This window comes from Phaenicophaeus curvirostris, chromosome 3 (genome assembly GCF_032191515.1).
Source record: "Phaenicophaeus curvirostris isolate KB17595 chromosome 3, BPBGC_Pcur_1.0, whole genome shotgun sequence".
Lineage (NCBI taxonomy): Eukaryota > Metazoa > Chordata > Aves > Cuculiformes > Cuculidae > Phaenicophaeus > Phaenicophaeus curvirostris.
Window position 1 is genome coordinate 84,732,364 of NC_091394.1, and position 26,653 is coordinate 84,759,016.

A 26,653-nucleotide genomic window follows, 5' to 3' on the forward strand; every position below is an offset into this window, starting at 1 on the left:
AAGGGCATTTGAGATCCTGCACTCTGGTTTGCAAGGACTTATTCTGTTACAAGCATATACAGAGCAGTTAACACTCCGCCACTGATAACACATTACAGGGTCCAGGTTCAGCTGTAGACAATGACATCTGTGTCTAAATTTAGGTGTCTCAGCTCCCATTTTGGTAAATGGAGCTCTGGGTCTTAGTCTCAGTGCCTGAACATCAGGGACTAAGGGTGTTTGATGGAGCATCTCAGACAGCTGGATGGGTCTGATGGATGTGACCCAAAACCTACATACCCTGAAGAAGCAGCTGGGTTTTCTGTGGGCTTCTGAAATGGCACTGAACGCTGCAGAGGGACTCCCCTGCCTTCCTCACAGGCAGTGCCAGAGGCTTCAGAGAAAAGCACAGTCTTGTTAGGCAGCTGCTTCAATCTTCCACCTGTGCCGTACTGAATGGGAGAGAGGAATTTCTCTCTTAACCCACTTAGCAATCAATTTAACACCTTCAAATATAATGTTTTGTGGCCCATTGCATTTCCTCCCTGGAGGTGTAACTGCTGGCCTTGCTTTTATTCTCAGGCAGAGTATCTCATCATTCACTGAAGCTTCCTGCTCTACTTGTCGCAATTTAATCTCCCAGGCAGCTTTGTGCTAAAAACGTAATCCATGGGATTTATTATAACGCTGTTATCACAGGGGAAATATGAAACCTGAATCCAAGTTAATTAGAAGCATGACTGTTAGCATCCTGGGCACTGGCAAGTAGTTGTATCCATGTGTGAAGTCAAGGGATCAACAGTTACAAACAAGACCAAGTCTTACAGACTGACCTGATGCTTCCCATTCAGCACGTTCTTCTGTTTCCAGTCTTCAATACTGGCCTCTCTACCTGGGAGCATAACTGTGCACAGAGCTAATGGAAATATTTCACTGGAATTTTCCACTTTTAAATTAGTTTCTTTTTTTATGCCTGAGGATGTTTTGGACTCTTTTGTTGTTTGTTTTCAGAAGAAGCTGCTTTTAACAAAAACATGATTTTATTTATTTAGACTGTTTTCTTCTCCTCCCTGTTCCACTCCTTACTGGGATCCATCTCTGTACAGTTCTTTCTGTATGTAAAATTCCTCAGATAATTGCTTTAATTTTTATTCCTATAGAAAGAAATAATCTTATGACAATCTGAGGCAGAACATTGTCTTTTCTGATGACCTTGAATTTCTAATGAGCAATGGTGGAAGAAGCTGAAGAACAATTTATCTCACCATGTGGGTCAATTAATACTACAGACACCTGAATATTCTGTCTACGCTAATCCCCTTATAAAGGCAAGATCCCCCCCACTGTCTCATCTGCAGCCAGTGGTTACCCACCCAGTTTGGCTCTTTTCAAAACAAAATTAAAATCCTTCAGACAAAATGGGCCATAGAAGAATGGAATGGAATTTTCTGCTCGTGCCTGAAACAATCTTTTTCACTTGAAGACTCAGTAATTTTTATGGGCATTTCTTTGAGTGATATCCTTTCACAAAGTATGCTGGGAACTGGAAACGTGCTGGTTGATTGTGGGTTCATTGTCTCAGGATGTTTGTTCCTGGCAGAAGGAGGGAGCATCAAGAAACCCAATGGTGAACACTTATAGCATAACCTGCCAAGGGGAAAATTTGTCTTATTATTAATTAGGAATCGTCTAGGTCTGCAACAGGGAGGTTGTGTGTTACTTGCAATTTTTTTCCACCCATTCCATTTAGTATTATCCTTATAATATGTAATCATCCCCTTAATGCTGATCATCTCTTGACACCAATACTTTGTAAAAATCAGTTTCACAGCTTAATTATACATTGTGAAAGACAAGGCATTCCTTTTTACTACTTTTCTTTTGGTTAGGAGTGTTCCTTGCTCGCCTGAGTGTGCATAAGCATTTGAAAAGAACCTCTTGAGCAACCATTTCTCAAAATTTATGCCGACACTTGTTACTTGCTATTTTCCGAATTCCACCTCTGTGTTCATTAGAAAAAAATTCAGACACTGTAGTATTGCAGCAGAGGCAAAGTACCACCTCCTCATGTAGCATCACTGCATCTGCTAAGGTTTTTGAAATTATATCTTCAGCTAACCTCAACTGATGTGTTAATTGCTCAGACCCTGACTCCCTCAAATCTAGTTAAAATTATTCTTCCTCTAACCTTCCCACAACTATTCTAACATTTATTAAGAATTTTAAGAAGAGATTAGAGTAAAGATAAGAGGTTAAACCAAAACCAAGGAATAACATTGACAAATTGGGTTGTCAGTGGCACTTTCTATCCTTTACCATCTGAGTTCCCCATGGTTTGTGGCACAGACAAATTTTAATTGAGTGACAGATTGTTATTTCAGTTCTGAAAAATCCTCTCCCTATTTGGGAGAGAAAATGCTCTGGTAATTCTTATTAAAAACAGTCTACAAACCATCAAGGCCAGAGGCCTTTTTTGATTGCATTTTTAGAATAGCCATCTGGACTTCCTCTGGAGATTTGAGCTTGAGCATGCTGTTGATTTTTTATAGTTACTTTGCAGAAGCACACCCTGTCCAGAAAATCCAAGACCTCAGGTGCAGCTAAGCTAATAAATTACATGCAGTGATGTGCTCTGAGGGGTCTCTTAGGAGCCCCTTGTTAAAATTCTACCACCAGCCCAGAGGCAGAAGGGATAATATTCCTCCTCTACTGAGGTCCACCAGATTCCTGCTCCATCAGCCCTGCTAGAGTTGATTTATCTCTCCTGAAAAAAAAAATCTGAAGGAAAATTTGTTTTCCTCTGTAATTACTTGGGCTTAGACTGGACCTGGAAATTATCATGTACAAACATATTTTTTTTTATTTTGTGATAAGTCTGTTATTACCAGTATCAGCAGCACAGTGCTTGTAGAACAGAAATGTGCAGAAGTCGTGTAGCTGATACTAATCATGTTAGCATCTGAAGCATTCTACCATCCCAGTGATGCTGTATTTGGAATAAAGAGAACATAAGTATTTTCAAGGGGAATAATTAGCCAAAAGATGGCCTTTTCTGTCATTACTAGACTGATCCTGAGGACCATTCACATCAAGCAAAATATTCCTATTGGGTCTAGAATGCCTGGAAAAGTTCCTGTAGGCCCTCTGAAAGACAGAAAGTGCGTCCATGGAACTGGCATTCCATGGGGTAATGCACGCCATGTCATCCTCATCACAGCAGCTGCATGTGCATTTTAACCCTTCTCAAATGCAAAGCAAATGGAATTAGGTTAACCTCACTGCAGAGGGTGAAACTAGCTCAAAGTTAACACATCTACAGCAGGCTGAAAGTCCATATGCTGACAGTAGATGTGTATATGGGATATTATTTTGACAACAGTGACTTTGTGCGAGCCCTGAAAGATCTTCAGAAACTTCTAATATCTTCCTGAACTGTGGAGTCTCAAGCTGATTAAAGAGGCATGTATACAAAAGACAAAGTGTCACCACAGTAGGAAATGTCTCACCGTTTCGATCCTCTGCATCAGGGAAGCTGAAAGGTTAAGACTGTATTATTTTTTAATTTTAGATTTTCAAGCTATGGCATAAAAGCCAGTTTGAAACCACTGATTCTCTCTTGTACTTCTGCTTTTTTCCTCCCTTGTATTTCCAAAAGATAGAATCATAGAATCACCAGGTTGGAAAAGACCTTTTGGATCATTGAGTCCAACCATTCCTATCTGCCCCTAAACCATGTCCCTGAGAGCCTCGTCTACCCATCCTTAAATACCTCCAGGGATGGTCACTCAACCACCTCCCTGGGCAGCCTGTTCCAGTGCCCAATGACCCTTTCTGTGAAAAATTTATTTCTGATGACCAGCCTGAACCTCCCATGGTGGAGCTTGAGGCCATTCCCTCTTGTCCTGTCCCCTGTCACTTGGGAGAAGAGGCCAGCTCCTCCTCTCTACAACCTCCTTTCAGGTAGTTATAGAGAGCAATGAGGTCTCTCCTCAGCCTTCTCTTCTCAAGGCTAAACAACCCCAGCTCTCTCAGCCGTTCCTCATAAGGCCTGTTCTCCAGCCCCTTCACCAGCTTTGTTGCTCTTCTCTGGACTCACTCCAGAGCCTCAACATCCTTCTTGTGGTGAGGGGCCCAGAACTGAACACAGTATTCGAGGTGTGGTCTCACCAGTGCCAAGTACAGGGGGAGAATAACCTCCCTGGACCTGCTGGTCACGCTGTTTCTGATACAAACCAAGATGTCATTGGCCTTCTGGGCCACCTGGGCACACTGCTGGCTCATATTCAGTCGGCTGTCAACTAACACGCCCAGGTCCCTCTCCTCCAGGCAGCTTTCTAGACAGACTTCTCCTAGTCTGTAGCACTGCATAGGGTTGTTGTGCCCCAAGTGCAGGACCCGGCATTTGGCCTTGTTAAACCTCATGCCATTGGACTCTGCCCAGTGGTCCAGCCTGTTCAGATCCCTTTGCAGAGCCTCCCTACCCTCCAGCAGATCAACACTTCCACCCAGCTTAGTGTCGTCCGCAAACTTGCTCAGGGTGCACTCGATGCCTTCATCCAGGTCATTGATGAAGACATTGAACAGGGCTGGACCCAGCACTGAGCCCTGGGGAACCCCACTTGTCACTGGCCTCCAGCTGGATTTCACACCATTTCCCACCACTTTCTGGGCCCGGCCATCCAACCAGTTTTCCACCCAGGAGAGTGTGTGCCTGTCCAGGCCAGAGGCTGACAGTTTCCAAAGCAGAATGCTGTGAGAAACTGTGTCAAAGGCTTTACTGAAGTCCAGGAAGACCACATCCACAGCCTTTCCCTCATCCAGTAGGTGGGTCACCTTTTCATAGAAGGCAATCAGGTTAGTTTGGCAGGACTGGCCTTTCATGAACCCATGTTGACTGGGCCTGATCACCTGGTTCTCTTGCATGTGCTTCATGATAGCACTCAAGATCACCTGTTCCATGACTTCCCCTGGCACTGAGGTCAGACTGACAGGTCTGTAGTTCCCTGGATCCTCCCTGCCACCCTTCTTGTAGATGGGCACAACATCAGCCAGCCTCCAGTCCAGTGGAACTTCCCCAGTCAGCCAGGACTGCTGGAAGATGATGGAAAGGGATTTTGCAAGCATATCCACCAGCTCCCTCAATACTCTTGGGTGGATCCCATCTGGCCCCATAGACTTTTGTGCGTCTAATTGGCCAAGCAAGTCTCTAACCACTCCCTCTTGGGAGCTTTGTTCTCCTCTAACTCCTGGGGATGTACACACAAGGAACAACTTTCCTTGCTATTAAAGACTCAGGCAAAGGAGGAATGTTTCAGTTCTTCAGTCTTTCCCTTTCTGCTGTTGTCAGCTGTCTCCTCAGGAGTCTTCTGTCCTTTAAGCTCTGACAGGCTAAATCCTGGCTTTGGTTACTCAGGGATTAATATTGCTAGCTAGACTACCTCCATTGTGACCAATGACCTGGAAGAAGGTTTGCACACACACACACCATGAAGCTTTACGATGGTACAAAGGTGACTGTAGACTGTCAACACAAATGAGGATATAACTACGTCCAGAAGGTACTGAATGGAGCACCAATCAAGGGAAGAGCAGCAGTACAAGCAGGAAATTGAGCAAGAACAAAAATCATAGGTTAAAACTTGAGGTAAGTAAACAGAATGGAAAGATCAGGAGATTAGGATGCATATTGGCAAGGAAAGCTCCATTCCGAGAGTGGAATTCAGAAACCCAAGAGAGTTACTTGGACACTGGACACTTGGGCTGGGAAGAGACCAGCAGCCCAGAATAGGACTGACAGCATTGGACAGAGGAGGAAGGAGGTGGAGAGACCACAAAGTGAGCCAACAGGAACAACAGCAAGAACACCATGTCCAACACCACGCTTCCTCTGTGGAATTAAACACCTCCCTTTTGCCCTGGGACAGAATGCTGGCATCCATGGCTAGAACTGCTGCCTGCACATTGACAGTTGTAGGTCCTCAGCATGGATGTTGGAACATGCTGTTGGTTAGCAAAACAACTCTGTCCAAGCCATCCTGAAACCAAATATTTCATTTTCATTTTTTCTCCATTGAAAAACAATTCTAGTTTTTTAAGAAAGTTGATACTTTTGCCATAAAATGCTTCTATTTTGCCAAGAAAATATTTGATGCTAGATCATTCCTGCTAGGACCTAAGTTGTTACAAGAAACTCCTATCTGCCAGGTTATAGATTTGTTAGGTCACAACTACAAACAAATACATATATCCCAAATTTCATAACACTAAACCAAAAGTTGGTCTCTCTTAGTTGCATGAGTCTTTACAGCAAAATGTTTCAAATAATCTACAGGTCACAGTTATTTTTCAGGTTTGTAGGTGAATGTAGTGCTGCACAGCTTTGGAGGGCTCTGTACACACTGTTGTTCATCATATGCCTTGGGCCTTATTTGTTGCTTGTTTCAAACAGTGCTCACCCATGCTTGGTTGGTGCATCACACTTTATACACACTGATTTAAAGTCATGTCATATCAAATAAAGGACAAATAATTTGTTCAAAATCATATTCAATCAAACAACAGAAATTAGCTATAGGTTGGCTATTTTGGATAGGTAGTATCACTGGCTTTTTTCCTTCACTATGGACATTAAAGGGAATTCTATTTTTAAAGAATTTCCTCCAAACTGCTGCATTCATTATTGATTTTCTTTCTACAGTTGTTTAAGCATCAATATTTTTCTAACCAACCACTTCATGAAAATGCAGTTTACCAGAAGTTATTTTTATCTTACTATTCTTAAGTAATTTATTTTATATCTCCATAGCGTGGAAAGGTAAAGAGTTCAGGGAGAAAAAAAAGGCAAATATCTGCATTCTGGAACGTCTTAACCTTTAAGATTTGAATTAGTTGAGATGTTTTTTACTTCTCTCTTTTGTTTTCTCTTCTCTATTGATATGAACAACACAGGCTCGGATTCACTGCAGGCTATTCTGAAACGAAGAACAAATAATGAGTGTTTGATCAAGAGAAGACAATGTCCAAAATTCATTCTACAACAGCCAAATGTTAACAGAGGTATTTCTGAAATGGTTGGTTCCTGCCTTTCCACTGGCTTCAGACTAACCTTTTGCATAAATGTTTTGCTGTGTGTTCTTCTGTATAGCAAAGGCATTATTCCTGAAGAGCTTTTTCCTCTGTAGTCTGCAGTTACATATTGACATTTAGGCTCACAAATTCTAATTAGCACAACTGATTTTCCTCTGGGAGTTAATGCAATTGATAACAGGAAAAAAAGTGCTGCTGCATCTCAGCGTTGCAGTCGTTCTCTCATAGAACTATCTTAGTAAACCTTCTAATTATGGACAAGCTGTCAGGTGGCTTAATGCTTCCAAGTAGACAAAAATGCAGAACATTCAGCATCAGGATGGCTCCTCCCCCCTGAATCAACGTCTAACCCTGGTAGGAGATACTATCCAAATCTGGCCCGTCTCTGACAGCTCCAGGCATGGTCCACAACAGCTTGTGGTCAGTTTTATCAAAACTGGCCTTAGAAGCAGGTGTGAGAGAGTCTTCTTCTACTTAACTAAGTCAGGATACACTCAACAGGAGCAAGCAATTTATTGCTGCCTCTACCCTCACCTATGGCCACAGCCTTGGGCTGACTGGAGCAAAGCTGACAAAACTGCAAAGAAGCTGGACTAATGTAACAAGAAATTCTATTCATAACCAGAAAAAGATTAATCTAGTTTGCTCCAAGGAGAAAGTCTAGGTTAATTCACCCTGCTTATCACTTGGATAATGCCTTCTATATAAGACTTCAGAACGACACATTTTAGAAGAGGAGAATAACCTTTTGGCTTCAATTTTTTTAAATCTATTTGGAAAGTTTCCAACTTTCGTATTCCCTGGGGTGCAGATCCATGGAAGGTAGGGATATGACTGAAAGAACTCAGAGCATAGGCAAGAAACAATCATTTTAATCAGATTAATGAAGTTGGAAAGATGCAAGCTGGGAACAAACAGTTGGAAAGTAACACTATTCATACCCTGCCAGCCTTAGCCTATTCTTTCATTAGCTGTCCCAATAATTGCTGAATACTTACTTCTTTAAAAAAAAAAAAAGGCAAGATTTTACGTGTCAGCTTTAATTTCTATTACTGGGAAGAAATGTCCTACCAAGGTGAGCACCAGAGTGCCCCAAGCTCTGAGTTTCACCTCTGCTGCCTTATTTTATTTACAAGTGATTTGTAACACACTTTTATCTCAAAGTACAGTGGAAGAATGTATACAGGGAATCTGATGAAGAGCAAGTTCATCATAGATGGTCTGAAACCACCATTCATATATTTTCCAAAAGGTTCTTGGAGGGGACATTAATAAAAAAAGGGGATTGAAAGTGGAGGTTTGAGTACTTGTCTTCTGTACAGAGAAGGATCTGTAGGGTAAGGTCTCAGAAGTGAGTAGTTAAGTGGTTTTAAGATAGCAGTTAATAATTGTTAATAGTCTTCAAAATCTCAGTGGGATATTTTACCACTCATCTACATATTTTTTTGGTGCAGCTTTAATTAATCTCATCTGAAATCAACCTAGTTAAATGAGTGCAATTCCCAGGAGTGCGCACCATTTCTACAAAAAAGTGAATCACCTCTGCTGGCACAAGGCAGTTTTATATACCCCTCTTGGTAATAGTTAAATTTTGTCACAAATACTCAGTGTGTAAATAACTGGAGAAAATTGGCTTGAAAAGCAGAAGCAGCCTCCTTGGATAGCATAGATTTGAAAAGGAAGATCTCTGGCCACAACACAGAGATTGTCTCTGCCTCAATAACAGGAGTTATTGGCAGACCTAACAAAAAAATGGCCAAAGAGACAGATGTAAGCAATTCACTTCTCTGGAACTCTGGAAATGTGTATGTTATTCCAATCTTCTTTTTTTGCCTCTTTTCCAATACATTTTCTCCCTATTTTAGATAACTCTTGTGCTATTTGGTTATTTCACATTAGTGGTTCCACAGATACTAGAGTCCTGGTGATCTGCAAAGGGAAGAGCTTCTGAGACTAGCAGGGCTCATAAATAGAGCTTTAAACTACATGTGAAGGGGGAAGAAGACAAAGCCAGGCTATTCAGGAGTGAGCCTGGAAGTGGAACTCCAGTGCCTGAGAAATGATGTGCTGGCGAGGACCACCAACATGTCACCACAGAGCGAGTGGGGGTGAGTACATCTGGAGACAGAAAGGATGAAACTGGCACTGATGGGTTAGATATTCCAAGGACCAGTCAATTGGGAATTAACACTATTCCTTTTATGACAGCTGAAGGTTCACCAGTCCAGCTGAAGTGCATTTACACCAATGCACACAGCATGGGCAATAAGCAGGAGGAATTGGAAGTTATTGTAGAGCAAGGAATCTATGACATAGTTGCTGTAACGGAAACGTGGTGGGATGACTCGTACAACTGTAGTGCAGCTATGGTGGGGTATAAACTCTTCAGGCAGGACAGGAAGGGTAGGAGAGGAGGCAGGGTAGCCCTCTATGTTAGAGAGAGCTTTGATACCCTCGAGCTCAGTTATGGTGATGATGGGATCGAGTGCCTGGGGGTTAAAATCAGCGGAGCCCACAAGAAGGCGGATATTGTGATGGGAGTCTGTTATAGACCACCCAGCCAAGAAGAAGAAGCTGATGAGCTCTTCTATAAGCAATTGGGAGTAGTCTCAAGATCGCTAGCTCTTGTCCTTGCGGGAGACTTCAGTCTCCAGATGTCTGCTGGAAGTACAATACAGCGGAGAGGAAGCAGTATAGGAGGTTCCTGGAGTGCGTGGAAGACAACTTCCTCACACAACTGGTGAGTGAGCCGACAAGGGAAGGTGCCCTCCTGGACCTGCTGTTTGTGAACAGAAAAGGCCTTGCGGGTGATGTGATGGTTGAAGTACACCTGGGGCAAAGCGATCATGAGATGGTAGAATTTTCAGTTCTAGGTGAGGTGAGGAGGGGGATTGGCAGAACAGTCACATTAAACTTCCAGAGAGCAGACTCTGGACTGTTTAGAAGGCTGGTTGATTAAGTCCCATGGGGGACAGTCCTTAAGGGCAAGGGAGCCCATGAGGGCTGGGTGCTCTCCAAGAAGGAAATCCTAGCAGCTCAGGAGCAAGCCATCCCCATGTTCCGGAAAAAGAGCCGTCGGGGGAAAAAAACAGCTTGGTTGACCGGGGTGATCTTGAGGGACATCAAAAAGAAGATGAATGTCTATGAGCCTTGGAAGAAGGGACTCACATCTTGGGTGGACTACAGGGAGGAAGTGAGATTGTGCAGAGAAAAAATCAGTAGGGATAAAGCCCAACTAGAGCTCAGGCAGGGCAAGTTGGTGAAAGATAACAAAAAATATTTCTGTAAATACGTTAACAATAAAAGGAGGAGCAGGGAGAATATTCAGTCCTTATTGGATGCAAATGGAACAACTGTGACAAGGGATGAGGACAAGGCTGAGGTATTTAATGCATTCTTTGCCTCAGTCTTTAATAGTAAGGAAAGTTGTTCCCTGTGTGTATATACCCAGGAGAATGAGGCTCCCATGATGCAAGAGGAGGTGGTTAGAGACTTGCTTGCCCCGCTAGACACCCACAAGCCTATAAGGCCAGATGGGATCCACCCAAGAGTATTGAGGGAGCTGGTGGATATGCTTGCCAAACCCCTTTCCATCATCTTCCAGCAGTCCTGGCTGACTGGGGAAGTTCCACTGGACTGGAGGCTGGCTGGTGTTGTGCCCATCTACAAGAAGGGCCGCAGGGAGGATCCAGGAAACTACAGGCCTGTCAGTCTGACCTCAGTGCCAGGGGAAGTCATGGAACAAGTGATCTTGAGTGCTATCATGAAGCACATGCAAGAGAACCAGGTGACCAGGCCCAGTTAACACGGATTCACAAAAGGTAGGTCTTGCCAAACTAACCTGATCACCTTCTATGACAAAGTGACCCATAAGATGGAAAACAAATTTTGAGGCAGCACACAGTGCTCAGCAATGTCAGTGTTGAGAGACTACAGATCCCAAACAGCACCCCACAAAATGATTCTGTGATTCTGAGACCATAACCCTAACTCAGGATTCAGACAAACAGTTGAGTTCTCATGGGTTAAGGAACTGAATGAATTCCCAGTAGTTTTAAAGTGTGCATGCAAAGTGATGTGCAAGTCTTCTGTTGAGGTTTAGGCTGAAATGCTTCATCATGATTGCTGTGGGCTAAGGGCATGCATACAGCTAGTCATCAAAACTCATCATGCCATAAATTGTTAGACCGCTGCTGTGTCTCAGCCCTCAACCTCTGACAATGAGGAGAGAAAATATGCTCACGTCTACCTGAAATGTACACATATTGACTTCACATATTGCCACCGCAAATCTCATAAAATAGCTGTCATTGGGAATTACCATCAAACAGAGTCTTTCTTGCGGTAAAAAGTAATGTTTATAGGGCAAAAAAGATCATTACTTAAGCCATGCCTGTTCAAAAGAATTGACTTTTATTAAAACCGAGTGAAAGCAGTATGTCAAGAAGAAGAAATTTAGGCAATGGTTGCAGAAACAACAGCAAGAGTGCTGGAAAGCAGAAAAAGAGAGAAGTGTAAGCTTTCAGTGTGAATCCTCAACAAAAGGGGCAATATGATCATAGATATGTCTAGATATGTCAACATGGGAGTCACAGGTCTTGGGATTTTCCTCTGCTCATAGCCTTCCTGACAGGACTGAAACTGGACTTCACTTGTACAGATCAGCCCTTCACATTTTGGAGTGGATGTTGAAAAACTAGAGAAGACGTTGCAAAGAATAAAAATTGTCAAAGCCCTAGAGATATTCCTTACAGTGACAACAGGCTTGTTCAGTTTATCTAATGAAATAAAAGACTGAGAAAATATGTGAATGAATGAGTTTCTACTCACTAGTAAAAAGGTAAAGAAAAAAAAAACCACACGTGAACTGTAGATATAGCCAGTCAAATGCAAATTAGAGACCTGTAATAAAAATTTATCTGAGAAGATAATTAATACTTGGAACAAATTGCCAAGGATGCTTCACCTCTTGATCCTTCCTGAAGGGCTTCCTCTTCTCAGTGAACTCAGTATGAATATAATGGTGAAATCCATCAGAAAATAATCTGAATCTTTTTCCCTTGAAACTTTATGAATGTGTGGAGGAGAGAAGCTCAAAGTATGAATCAAAGGCAAAGCAGGTCACACCAGGCCACTGGCACTTCAATGGTGGTATTATTTCTCCATCAGTTTTCGGATGTGAACAAACAGCTGAGATTATCTCATGCTACTTGATCCCCTTCAATGATCCACTCTCACCTCGACGAGTCACTTAGGTCTGAGATCCTGATTGCTGTAGGAGGGAATATTTATGCCCCAGAGAGACAGCTTTGTGAGGCTAGCAGGAGATTGCAAGCTCTCAGTCAAGGTCCAGAGATTGCTGAATGACTGTTTTGGGAAGATGAGTCCCCTCACTGCTTCTGGAGAGAAGCTTTTTGGAAAAACTCATTTTCCTGCCGAAGAGAGCTTGGAATACTTTCTGCAAGGAGGGGCAAACTGCAATGTCCGCTACAGATGTCTCACCTTTCATGCAGCAGTGGTGGGTGATGGCACGTGAATGTCACGGGGTGGCAGAGGGCACTGATAGGTGCTTGCAGGTGGTGGTGGGCAGTGGTGGGCCGTGGCGACTGGTGGCAGGTGATGGTGGGTGATAGTGGGCACTCATCGCGGGGCACTGATGGGTAGTGGTGAATGCTGGCAGATGGTGGCAGTCAGTGGTGGGTGGTGGTGGACACTGGAGTGTGGTGGCAGGTGGTGGCAGCTGATGGTGGACACTGACCATAGGGTGGTGGCAGGTGGTGGCAGCTGATGGTGGACACTCACCATAGGGTGATGGCAGGTGGTGGCAGGTACCAGCAGGAGGTGGCGGGCGCTGGCGGGCAGTGGTGGGCACTCATCACAGGCAGCCTGCAGGTAGTGGTGGGCACTGGTGGGGTGTGGCAGGTGGTGGTGGGTGCTGGCCTGCAGTGGCGGACACTCATTGCAAGGTGATGGCAGGGAGTGGTTGGCAATGGTGGAAACTCATTGCTGGTGGGCACTGGCTGGCAATGGTGGTGCAGGGCGCTGCTGGGTGTGGGCAGGTGCTGGTGGGAGGTGGTGGGTGCTGGCCAGCCCTGTCCAGTGCTGTCAGGCACTCATCATGGGTGAGCAGGTGGCAGAGGGCACTGGCAAGAGATGGCAGGCGATGGCTGGTGAGAGTGGGCACTCACTGCAGGGTGCTGGGAGGTGGTGGGAGGTGGTGGGCGCTGGCAAGCGGTGGTGGTCGCTCATCATGGGATGCTGGCAAGTGGTGGCAGGCGGTGCTGGGTACTGGAGGGCTCTGGCTAGTGGTGGCAGGTGCTCATCACGGGGTGATGGCAGGTGGTGGTGGCAGGCACTGGTGGGAGGTGGTGAGTACTGGCGGGGGTGGCAGGCACTCATCGTGTGGCACTGGCAGGTACTGGTGAGCAGTGGCGGCCACTTATTGTGGGGCGATGGCAGGGGGCGGGGGACACCCACTGGGGGCGATGGCAGGGGGTGGGGGGCACCCACTGGGGGCGATGGCAGGGGGTGGGGGGCGCTCATGGGGGTGGAGGGCACCCGTTGCCGCTGATGCAGGGGGTGCCGGGCGGTCCCGGGCGCTCCTGCGGGGCGGCGGCGACGCTCCCGGCCCGGCAGGGGGCGCTCACATCGCGCCGCGGGTCCCGCACAGCATCCCCGCCAGCACAGCATCCCGATCCCGCACAGCATCCCCATCCCGCTCAGCATCCCCATCCCGCTCAGCATCCGCATCCCGCTCAGCATCCCCGTCCCTTCCGCACAGCGAGCGAATCACCTGTGCTTCCCGGGCTCCTTCCTGCCCTCTCCCCAGCCCTGCAGTCTGCAGCTGTGTCCGACGAGGCCCCTTTGCCTGGGGTGAAACCATGAGTTTCTCCCTACTCTCTTGCAATCCTCTTTCTGGGAAAGGGGATCAAACCTTCACGAATACCCGTCTGTCTGCACTAAGCAGCCCCGCAGTGCAGGGCAGGAGGTGGAAGAGCAGTGCTAAGGATGGTGAAGAGTGTCAGCCTTGAAATCAAGTCGATAAGGTCATTTCTATCCCAAACCTGAAACATCCCTCGCTGTAATTAAAGCTATCTATGAGTTTTAATTTGCCCCAGCCAATCTCTCCTGGGGTTTGAAGAAAAGGATAGGGTCTTCAGAAAATATTCATCCTTCCCATGCACATGATGGTGAAGTATTTCCTCCTTTCTGTGGTGCAAAGAAGGTGAAAGGAAAGGGGAATAGCGGTCGTTAAGTTGTACAGTCTACTCTATGCACAGAGCTAGGTGCATGTGGCAATGCCAATTACTAGAGTAACCTCTTGGGTAGCGTCCCTGACTCTGGCATGCTTTCCTATGTGCTCTCTCTCTCCTTGCTGACTGGATGTCATCTTCCTGGAGGCCCATGGCATGGCTGATTAGGTTCGCTTAAACTCTGCCATGCTTTTTCCTATCCTGACCCCAAGTCTCTGTGAGCATCTGCAAAACTTCCTCATCATCCTCTGATCAGGCCCCATTTTTCTTAAAAGATCTTGTTTTTCCAAACATCTGTGAAAAGCTTGACAATACACAGACTGATGGTACCTTGAGATAATTTGCCAGTCACAATGAATAGGATTTTCATATTGTTTTCTTGCACTTGTCATGTTTCTGGATCTATTTTCTGTTGTCTCAAATTTGGATTGTAAGCTCTTTGGGACAAAAATATTGGAGACCTTATTCCATGTTTGTACACATTTGATACAGTGGAGTTGTGGTCACTGAGCAGCATTTTTGGGGCTACAGTAAGAAACATGATTGTTATCAATGCTATTCTATCCAACACTCTACATTTACCTGATGCTTCTAATTATAAATCCCTATTCTGGTTGTTTATAACTTTGTGAATTTTTATGCTGAGTGTCTGCCTCTGCTCAGATTTTTTTTGGAAGGTTTCAGTAAAAATGGTTATGCTATTTCCCAGAAAAAAAGATTAGGAAAAAATACATTGTTTTGCCAATGTTAATGAATTGGTTGCAAGAATTCTTTTTTGGAAATGCTAGCTTCTTGATGCTTTCACTTGTAGGTTGGCAGGCTGGAGGCATCCCGGTGCTAGACACATAAGCATTTGCCCATATTTGACTGAATTTTAAACCCTATTCATTAGTAATGTGGTGGAGTTTGGCAGATAAATTCCTCAAAATTCCTGTCTGTCTTGAGCATGTGCTACCTTTTGCATGCCAGCTGTGCTATCTCCACAGAATGGCCTGAGCCTTCTGCATCCTTACCAATCCAGGACTTCTGTGCAGAGGCTTTTAAAAGTAGCAGCAAGCTGGCACGTAACTTGTGCCTCCTGTCCCCACATGCTCCCTGATCAACAGATAGCAAGAAACCATCTAACTTGAATCTAGGCAAAAGACCAAGATCTTGGATATGTGGCCAGAGAGGATCAAGAAGCTGAGCTGAAAAAGCATGGGAGATGGTGGGTTTTGTCAAAAAGAAAATTAAAGGAGAAACTAGTTCGGCAAGGAGACCATAGCCTAAAATAACTAAGGAGGAACGGAGGCAACAAGAAAGTCTGTGAGACTGTCAAGATCTGAACAGAACAAAGGCAGGGATGAAGAAACTCATGCTGGCTAGTTGAAAAGCCACAAGAAAGGATGAGTGTAAGGACATAGGTCACCTTTAGACACTGTTGCGATGAGGAGGTAGTGACAAAAGAGAGCAGACTAGATGAGAATCCAGTCTGGATGAAGAGAGACTGAGGAGGGAGACATGACTGAGCAGCCTAAGGAGAGAGATGGGAATTAGTTAGAACCAACTAAAACAGGAAAGATTGAAAAGAAAACCCCAAGTGAGAAACATGATGGGAAGCAGACTCACTAGATACAGGATTGATTTGAGAGGCTGGGCTTGGAGCCAGGATCACATACATGGAAGGAAAGAAGAACAAAGAAATTGGTGACAAAAAGCAGAAACAGAGGAGACTGAGGATGGGAACAGAAAGTTTAGTGTTACGCTGAATAATGTTTGAGTGTGGGACTTCCTATGCAGACATAGGAAAGAGATGCTTTGTGATAAGAAAGAATTAGATGGAAAAAAGCAAAAAGATCATGAACGTGTCAAGGGAGACAAAAAAATTAAGAAAAGCGAGACTTGTAAATCCTCACACATGATCTGCGACCATCAAGACTTGAAATTATACCCAGTTGCTGAGACTTGCCATTTGTCTGCATCTATAGAGTATCTGTGAGTTTTACTTTCAGGCTGAGTCGCATATTCCCTTAGAAATTTGACCCACTCAGAAGGTGACAGTCCACCTTTACTTTCTGTGGGTAGAAAATCCAGCCCAGTCAGTGACCTCTCCATGCTGTTAATAAGAGTCCACATAGAGGAATTGCTGAGAGGGTTTTTGTTGGCTTTTCTAAGAACCTTAAAAACTGAAAACAAAACTCCCTTCATACAAAGAAAGCTAGCTGCAAGACAGATTCTCAGATGTTAAGAAGCATCAAATTTACAGATACGGACTGTAATCTTAACGTAATGTCCTTCTGCATAGCTGCATACAGAACAACTCTATTTGGAATTCACTTTCTTGCTTTCATTTCCTACGTTGCCAGCTCTATGCAGCCATATACGTACAGCTCATAAGGACCTTTACCTAGATTATTGGTAATGAAAAAGTGGATAGATGTGGCAGAATACTTCGACTGAGCACTAGTTTATACTGTTCATTATAGAACAGAGTAGAAAGTGGCATAGTACCTGTGTTTAGAAGTTCACACAGAAGTACTGTGTCTTTCTGTAAGAATCAGGAAATCTTAGGAAAGTACCTGTGATAATAATTTGCAGCGTCTTTGGGGAAAGAGATTAACAGGGATCTATTGTCTTCGATCAATTTGTATTCCCTGTTAATTTATAATCTCTTGATTCTGGCTTAGCTTTTGTATGAAGACACTGGAAAGATTAGGAAGGAACATTGACTTTGGTGCATCCAATTCACTGATGACTGTCAACTTCTATATCATTGTCATTTCTGATACAAATGATGAATGATGGACAACTTTGATGAGCTTAAGCCCTGGCTGAGATCTCACCACTCATGCCAGACAGGATGAACTGGGTAGGAAAGGCAGCCAGAAGAGCTGGCAGAATTTATACCAGCACTCCTACTTGAGAAAGCGTGACTGACACGTGTAGGTTGGCATAATGCAGCGTTCAACACATTCCAGTTGTGTACCTGGACTCTCCAGGAACAATTCTGGCCAAGAACAATTTTTATGCTCATGTCAAGGCAAATATGATCTTTTCTGCCAGATGCAAACCTGTCACATTCACCAACATTTTGGCCATCCAAAATGAGGTTTCTGTAACACACCTGGAATCATAAATAAGCTGGAGATTATAAAGAATGCTGACGCCTGTTGAAAGGAGCTATATATTAATAGCTTATGGACTAACTGTTTAACCAGAGTGTAGGTCCATCCACCGTTAACTGTATTTCTAGTCTGCATTTTTCTTACTTTTGCTTTTTACATCTTCTATTTACAGACTTTTCTCTTGACTGTCCTAAAGACTGCATAATCCTTAGTGAGGGACCAGGACACACACACATGGCCCTGCTTGCTTCTTGGATTCATGAACATCAGCCCTTTTTATATTCTGAGATATTTCTTTCATGCCTTACAGACACCTCTATACCCTTGTTGTTTGTGGGCTACTATTCCCAAAAGAGGCATTTCAGGACAGGAGAAAGGAGGATACAGCCCAGGCCTTGCTTCTAGCACTGATATCATGTTCTTCATTACAGTGTAGGAAGGAATATTTCTGGTTTCTCATTGGATATGAAGGTGAAACTCACAGCCTCACCTTGCTCTGACTGCCCATCCCAAAAGATCTGAGTATTCTTGTCTTAAAAGAAGCAGGAATTATCTGTGTTGTAGTGAGCAACTGTGTGATAGAAGGGAAATTTAAGAAGTCTATAATCATGCTGTGGGAAAGTGATGGAGATGAGAGCTATGGGTGTCGAGTGTTATACAGAAACATGAACTGCAAATTCAGCTTGCTCAGCAAAAACTGGGCCTGCTTTTGCTTTGCCATTTGGGGATCAAGTTAGACAGAGCTCCAACAAGCCTCCCCACTTTTTCTTCTTCCAGTGTTCACAAGAGCTCCACAGCGTGGATGCAGGAGATGCTGGCAATACATGGGCTCCACGTCACAGGCAGAAAATTGGAGCCATAAATGTGCTGCTCAGTGGGCACAAAGATGCTGGAGGCGGCAGAGTCAGCAGCTGCTGGGCAGCACTGCCAGCACCTGACTGCTCCCTACATGCCCCCACATGCCGCTCAACAGCTTACAAGACCAGAGACTAGCAGTATTTGGTGACAGCTGGAAGAGGCTGCAGCTCCTCACCCCATATCTCTGGCTGCTGCATCTCCAGCAGCGAGACTGGCTGTGCATCTTAGGCTTTTAGAGTCTATTTTCGCATGCACCCCAGTGACAAACTCATTAATTTGGTGCCAGAGCAAAAGTCTTTCAGGAAGACTAACCTAAAATAAGAGAAGTAATTGCACTCAAAGTACTTTGCCACATATGATACATGAAAAATTAAAATTTCAAAATAGTGGTGGTGTAACAAGAAGTTATGACTGGAATGGTGGCAGGAGATGTAGCTGGAGGGGCCTGCCCTTTTTGACCTGCTTGAGATGTGACAATTGGATCCCAGCCACCATAAGTCATATGGCAGCAGTCCCATCCTCACCAGCATTTTTTTTTTTGATTGTTTTCTTCACATGTGGACTTCATAATAATGATCTGTCTTTTTCTTCAGAAAACCTAATTACTGGCCTGAGATTTTTCTGTAAATTCATAGGGCCACATCGAAAGTCCCATGTACTTATCTGAGAGAGTGTGGGATGTCCTGGTGGTTACAACACAGGGCAGGGTGGGATCTTTAAGGGCACAAATGGGCATGGGACAAATGCATTTGGGATAACAAGCACCAGCAGCATCTGGACAGTTTTAGTCATTCAAGAATTAAAATAAAGGCTAAAAGGTGGTTTAGCTGATGAAAACTAGCCTGTCAGCAAACTCTTTTTCACTGTATTTCACTGACAATGTCATCAGACCACAGGAAAACAGAGGATTTAAAAAGCAAGAGTTAAAAGCAGGCACAAATGACAGAAGGCTCAAATTTACATCGTTCAAGACAATATTGATGCTTCATGGATATTGAGGTAACTCTGTCCATAAAAAATACAGCAGGGCAGGGGCTTTTATTTTTTTTATGGGAGGGTACAGACCTATTCGTTACGCAACTCAGACCTAGGAAGTGGTATTGGGTTGGTTTTGGCTTCTTTGACATGGTTTTGGATAAGATTTTGGTATGTGGACTTAAATGGAGCTCAGATTGCAAGCTTCAAGAATTCTTCATTTTTAGTGGCTTGCAACAGTGGTGCAAAAATTAAATTCTGTGGGACAACTGATGTTTGAAGAAATGCCACAAATAAAAGTGAAATAGGGAACATGAAGTAGCTATTGGAAAATGTGGTTCACTTTATAATATGATTGAATAATAGAACAAACACTTATGAGCCCGCAACTAAGCCTGAAAGTGTGGGACACAGTTTTTGATAGAAATAATATGCAGCCAACTGTTTCAGAAAGAAGTGAAGTGCTGCAATCGGTGAGGTCCTGAAATGCATGTGCTGCCAGTTTTTAAATGCACTAAGCAAACTTGAATTTGTATTTGTTTTGACTCAATCCCCTGAAATAAATTTGGATCAGATATTTAAAATCCAATTATGCTATCTGCCATCTTTCGAATGCTAAAATAAGCTCCCCAAAAGGAAATAAGGTCTCCTTACTGCTTTCAAGTGGGTATTAGTGCTGGGAACAACTGAAGAACACTATCATCTTGGTATCCTCTTGGTTAACACAATGGTTTCACCTCACATTTGACTCCCACTGAAGCAATAGTATATTGGGACAAAACACAGGAAATTCTTTCTCCCCGTTAAAAATATACATGATGTTAATTAAAACCCAAATGCATTGCCAATGCACCCACATGTTTTCTAGTTTGTGCTGTGTTTACCAAGTGAAAAATTCTCAAGTATATGAAACTGAAAAAACAAACTCTGATTTTTATCTTTTCTGTTTTACTAATGGAACTCAAGAAAAAAACAGAAGTCTGGAGCAAATTATCCCCAGTAAGCCTACTGTCCCCTAGCTTGACATAGAACAAAGTTCATCCTGCATTATACATTACTGTTTCATTGGGACCACTGGCTCTTGCATACTTTGATAATACTGGAAATAGAAAACTACGGAAAATGAAAGGTAAGTCTTTTGTCCCTTTCCTTTCTTTCTTTTTTTCTTTTTTTTTTTTTTTTTCCCCAGATTTGCTTTCAAGGGAATTCAGTGATGGTCCTCAGGAGCTTTTGAGAACAGATGTGCAAGGGACAGTAGGGAATGTGCATTAAAACCAGTCAGATATACAACTGAAGGACAACTCGCAGTGCACATCCAGTGCACTCTCCTGGCTTGATGGCAAGGCCTGGAAGAGCTCCGGAGTGAGACCATATGCTATTCTACTTATCCTTCCCAGTGTACTAGGAAGCATTTTGCTGTTGTATGAGCATTCATCTCACATCTCATCTGAAAATCTAGTATGAAAAATAATTTTCCTTGTGATGAAAAAAACACTGGTAACTAGTTCAGTGCATGAATTGTAGAGATTTCAATCACACTAAGAGCTGTAGTGATATTGTATCATATTGGAGTGATTGCTACAGAGCTCCCTTAATACTGGACTGAGTGGAACAAAAGATTTTCCAAAATTTTTAATTGTTACTTTCCTTTAACTTGGTTTCAGCAGGAGCATCATCTCCTAGCAGCAGTTTGCCAGTTCTCTCAGTCATTTCTATAATACCATTCATGGAAGTCTGGAAAAATGTGAGGTATCTCTAGGTTTATGTAATTGTGTCAGATTTGGACTTGTCTGGTCCCAGTTCTGCTGCTGTTTGCTTTCCCGACTTGACTTCATTGTGATCTTTCTGGATGCAGCCCCAGACTGAGAACCCCCTGCCTGGTTGAGACCCTACCCCACCCTCTAGGTAAATGCTGAACTCACCCCAAGGTCTCCTATGATTTTTTTGACCAGGGTGAAATTTTCCCACCTTCTTTGGGCTAACAGTCTGATTTTTTTTTTCATGTGTTCACTTGCACTGACAAATTCATCCCTAGTTCCTGCCTCCTGCATGCTTCAGCCTTTTCCATGCCCACCAGCGATACTCCATGTCTGGGCTGTAAGATTTCCTTTCTTTCCTGGCATTTCTTATCAGGTTCTTCCTCAGCTCCAAGAAATCCACTTACTGTGTCCCAGGCTTGAAGAGACCAACGGACCGCTTCCCTTTGGCTGCCAGCCTCACTGATGGAGTTCTTCCTTCTTTTCTCTTTTTTTTTTTTTTTTTGCCACTGTGTCCCATGGGGCTTTTAAGTCTCTTACTATTCAGCTGGGGTCTTAGAAGTCAAACAAGACACCATCATTAGTACTGTGTGGCATGTCACTTAATATCTGAGCCATCCACACCACCATCCCAGCTACGCCAACACTGCTTTTGTATCCTCTCCATTCGTATATCATCTGTCCTAAAGAAGTGATTCTCCTACAAACTCAGTGTTAGTCCCACTGAAGCCCAATGACTCCAGAACTACATTTATTTGAAAGTTTTGTACATGCATAAGTATCACCCACACAAAAATTTTTCACTATGTCTTAATTCTGAATGGACATGCAACAACAACACTGCACCAGTGCTGGCAGTCTGTACTCCCAGACAGCCCCCTTTATGTTACCACTTCCTTCCACATTTTTGTCATAGTTGGAGGCAAGCACAAAGATCTGGCTGTCTCATCTTTTGACCTGCCACATATCCTGTGACAGCAATTTTCATCTGACCGACATCTAAACATGTGGGTTGGCATCCAGCTAATTTTATGCAAAATTTGAAAATTCCTCAAAGTAAAGTTGCTTCCTTTGGATTTGAGCCAATGAAGCCTTTCCCTCTCTTTGTCATGCTCATCTTCATTGCTTGGATAATTTTCTTGCCATTTCCAGAATGGGCAAAGGAAGGAAGAAAGCAAGGAAGAGGATTTGATCAAACTGTACAGCAATATAATGCAGGCAGTAGTTCTTCAAGGATATTGATCCACTTCGAGCAGTTTTACAGAACAAGATTTGGACCTTGCTAGCTGACTGCACTCATGTTTTGGGGTGTTGTTCAACCTATCATGGGTTGTAATCTTTTAAGAAGGATGAAGGAGATTTCTACAGTGACGTGACCAGGCTTATCTGCCCAGATGGTGTTGAGAGTGAACATGCCTTATTTTAAAGGTAGGGCTTAACTAGTTATGGATTTAAAAAACTCACAGCTTTGATGAAGCCTGCTACATAGAAATACCTACAACACACATATATATTTCAGGCCTTCGTATTTTTTAACTTACTTAGCTTCAAATACCTAGCACGAGCAATTCCCATGTTCCCAGACTTATTTTAACATTGATACTACTTTTTACCCAGATAAAAGTGAAGGCTCCTTTTGATCATTAAGCATAACAAAAAATATTGGCACATGTTTAAAACCCCAGGAGCTTTCAAGTACTATTAAATCATACCTTTAATAAACTTGTGATTTCTCCCAGCTGACTTCATTATCTGAGGACTGCCTTACCTGAGCAACTAAGTAGAAGCATTATGAACAAAATCAGAGATTTTGCACTTCTGACACACGTACTTCTAAGATTCTTGGGACATGCCACAAATGTGAACATCCACCATGTTAACACATCATCACCGAGGCATTTTACTGCAACCATTTCACAAAAGGGCACTGACACAGAGAAAGTAGAAGTGACTTGCCTGGTAACAGGGAGATTTTTATGGAGGGGGTACCATTAATTCCCCTGTCAGTAAAGCAGTTAATCAAATTGTTTATTTTAAAGCTATTGCTAACTTCAAAGGGACTACTTCTATCCTTGCAAGTTAGTAAAACTTGCAAGATAGCAGGATCAAAAATCTACAGTATAAATCCCATAGGAGAGGTTCCTATAGCATTCTTGCCTTGCACTTGCTTGTCCTGGCAGAAACAGTAGCTGAGCCTCAGCCAAAGGCTCCTGACTTCCCATTTTTGGCTATATGTGAGACCTCACCCTCTCCACAGAGACCAGGAACTCCACAGAAGTGAGCAGCAAGGGATCTATCAGGAATTCTGTGTGTCATAAACATGGCTAGCACTCCCACCAGAGCTCATAGCCCTCATTCTAGGTACTGAAACAAAATATTTCTTCATCATTTCTGAATTTTAGAGCAAATACAGAACAAGAGCATGGTCTTTCCAAACCTCAGACAATTTACTTTGGCTACCAATACACCCACAGAAAGAGTTTTGCGATTTGTATATTTATCCTTTCCTTACTTAGTATTGATTCTAAATAAAGAAGAAACCACGCTTGACGGGAAACCTATGAGTAAGGACATATGAATTAAAGAGTTTGTTTTATATACCCACTTTCTTTTTACTGCAGCCAAAGAAAAACTTTTCTTCTTTGTAGTAAAAGTAATGGTGCTCTGCATATAATCATTGTGACATAGATAAAGTAGAAGCCTCTTTTTCATATATTGAGTACTGAAAAACTCTTAACTTATTATTCCTACTCCATTATTCATATTTCATTAATCTTATCAAAACTTCCCAACAAGGAGCATGTACTGACAAGCATTCATAAATTACACTTTTCTTATTTGCCTGTCAATGCGATCTGTCATTTTATACATCTAATACATTCAGTTTAAATTTGTCAGCTTTTATGTCTGCAGCAGGAACAAAAAGGAGATCCCTCTTTGACAGCAGGTGTCATGGAGGAAATTCCTCTGACTAGACAACACTCATGTTTCTAAAGCTCTAATAATTTTAGTTTACACACTTGTGCTTCTATCAATGGTAAAATGCAGCCATTTTTTCCTCAATGGATAAGTTTAAAACAATATTTTTGTTATGTCTGTAGAGAACTATAATAACCTTGAACCAGCACTCCAGATGCAGGTTGCACTATATAATTAGGTACTCTAGATAAACAGTACTGTAGAAGTTAGAACTGAATGAACTTTTAACGAATGGAAAGAAAGAGAATAATGATCCAGTGGTAAGAATACACTTCAGGTGATGGTCATGTAACAATGTTTTCATGATGACAGTTTTACCTATTTGTTTAAATAAATAAAAAACCCCTGTTTGGCCGAAATATTAAGACCTTTTTCTTTTAATACATGCTCACTCCTAGTTTTCATATTTCAACACAATATGTATTGTCGCAAGATGGGAAGAAAAGTTCAGCACTTGTATGCACCCAGTTTTCATCTTCCCTAGAAATTGCATAATTTAGTTTCAGTGATGTAATTTCAATGTTTTCTGCTGTTTCAGTTTATAGAAATGGCCACCAGGCATACATGAGGCCTGATGATAAATGTTGCTGATGGTAAGAAAAGTAAAAATATTGCACAGAGAGAACAAAACACCACAGGAAAGTGCTAGTAGGATGCAGAACTGGCTGTGGTTTCATACACGCCAAGTTCTCTATTCTCCATCAAGAGATATGAAATGCAAGTGGCTGCTTCTGTGCCCCTGAAGCTTTAGGGTTCATGTGATAAACTTACTCTTCTAGGCAACAAGGACAAATATAATGTAATATTTCTCCATGCAATTACAAAGGGTTAGAACTTTTGCTGTGGCATTGTAAGTCACATGGGCACACTTACACTGAGGCCAAAACTCCACTGATGTCAATCCTGTTTTCCAGAGGTTTTGGAAAAGGCCTTGTGGTTAAACAATGCTCTGTGAGAGATCTGTGCTACGCATATGAATGATCCTTCTGTGCTTCTGGACAAAATAAATAAAGAGGTATTTTTTTACTTCTTGGGGTTGGTCTATAAAGTTGGAACTCAATTTGAAAAGTGATTGATTATTTCCTCCTATGCCAAAATAAAGCTGCCTTAATGAGAGTTCCAAACTGACTCGTTGTGTTGATAATAAGGCTCCACTACTGGTAATGGAGGGCATCTATTTCTTACCTGTGCTCATACTCTGCATACCATTTCCTTACTCATGCTTGCATTTTAGTTCTGGGAAAGTGGCCCATACCTAAATTGGACATGGAGGAAATGGGTGCCTGCAACCAAAACAAGACTCTGAAAAGAGACAAACCAGAAAGTTAAAAAAAAAAGGAACAAAAAGGGCAATGCTTCTGGATTAGGCATTGACAGAGGTATTCTCACTAAACTTGACCAGCAAGTGCAAGAGTATTTATGAAGTGAAAATGAAAATTCCAGTTTAACTTCTGTAAACTGTTGGCGGGGAGCTGGTCCATGGCATAAATCTAGATGCGACACATGCTCAGTTCAGTTTTGGTGGCTGTTTAAGGAGGGATGTATAGGCCAGTTGACTGCAGTGTCTCAACACGTACTAGTACAATCAAGAAATGGAATGGCCTATAAACTACCTCGGGTCCTTAAATTAATGGAATCAAAAGGATATGTTTAAGGCTGAGTGTCATTTCAAGATCTGTTTTCCAGAAGATCAATGAAGTCAGAGGCACATCACATAGCTGGGAGCAACCACCTGTCTATCACAAAAACTTGAGTAACTTTCCTAGCCAACATCACATAGATACACACAAAAGCAGGTACAGAAATGATTTGTAGCAATTGCCAAAACTATGCTGGTGCTTTATTCTGCTTGTACATTAGGTAGCCTGGATGATCAAACATTTCCCAGGTGCCCCACAGTGCTGGCTATCTTTTGTTTTTGTTTTTTTTTCTGGTCAAATTATTTGGAGATGGATCCCTGAACCTTGCTGTATACAACCCTTGCTTGATGATATATGAAGGATTTCTGAAATGATAACTTCTATTTTTTCCCTTGGAGTAGTAATTTTCATCCATCAGGACCTAAGTTTGCTTGAAATCCTATCACACCACTGCCAGGAGAAACAGCAAAAAATATCATAGGTTTGGAATCTCTTTTTCAGAGTTTCACTGTACTGACAGGAGCTTTTAATGTTCGTTCCACCCTTAACCCTGTGCCTCTCTGAGTCATGACTGTCTTCAAAGGAGGTGATAAAAAGAAAAGTGTAGCAATTGCCTTTAGATCAAAAAATAAGTTGAGAATCTTTCTTTCTCCTGTGGGAGATCTTTCATTTTCAAGACAGACTCACCGGTCAAAATATACTATGGTGGCATTTAAATACTCTCACGTAGTAATTATGTTTCACTTTCTGCAGCTTTGTAATTAGTTGTTATTTCTTATGCAGTGGCTGCAGATCTCTACATGATCATAACTCGGGGTTGAGGTCTTGAGACAGGATGTTTCTCTGCATGGAGAGGAATTACAAGTGCTTCTGTCTTGCTGTATCATAGGTTTGGTGAGTAGGGAACACCAATTTCTTAGCGACTAGAATAGTATGACCTGAAGTTGAGTTGCAGAGAAGGTGATGTGGAGAATGCAAGTTACGTTAGCCTTCAAAAAAAGCCCATCGTAATCTTTTAATAG

General features: G+C 42.8%; 1 long non-coding RNA gene across 1 annotated transcript in view; it reads left to right on the forward strand.

Moving 5' to 3' along the window:
• The window catches only part of LOC138719359 (uncharacterized), a 35,674-nt gene extending 13,040 nt beyond the window's left edge, over positions 1 to 22,634 (forward strand). Inside the window, exons 2-4 of the long non-coding RNA XR_011337203.1 lie at positions 19,170 to 19,279; positions 20,920 to 21,004; positions 22,165 to 22,634. This is a non-coding gene — a long non-coding RNA (uncharacterized lncRNA). The remainder of the gene's footprint in view (positions 1 to 19,169; positions 19,280 to 20,919; positions 21,005 to 22,164) is intronic.
• The last annotated feature ends 4,019 nt before the right edge of the window (positions 22,635 to 26,653 follow it).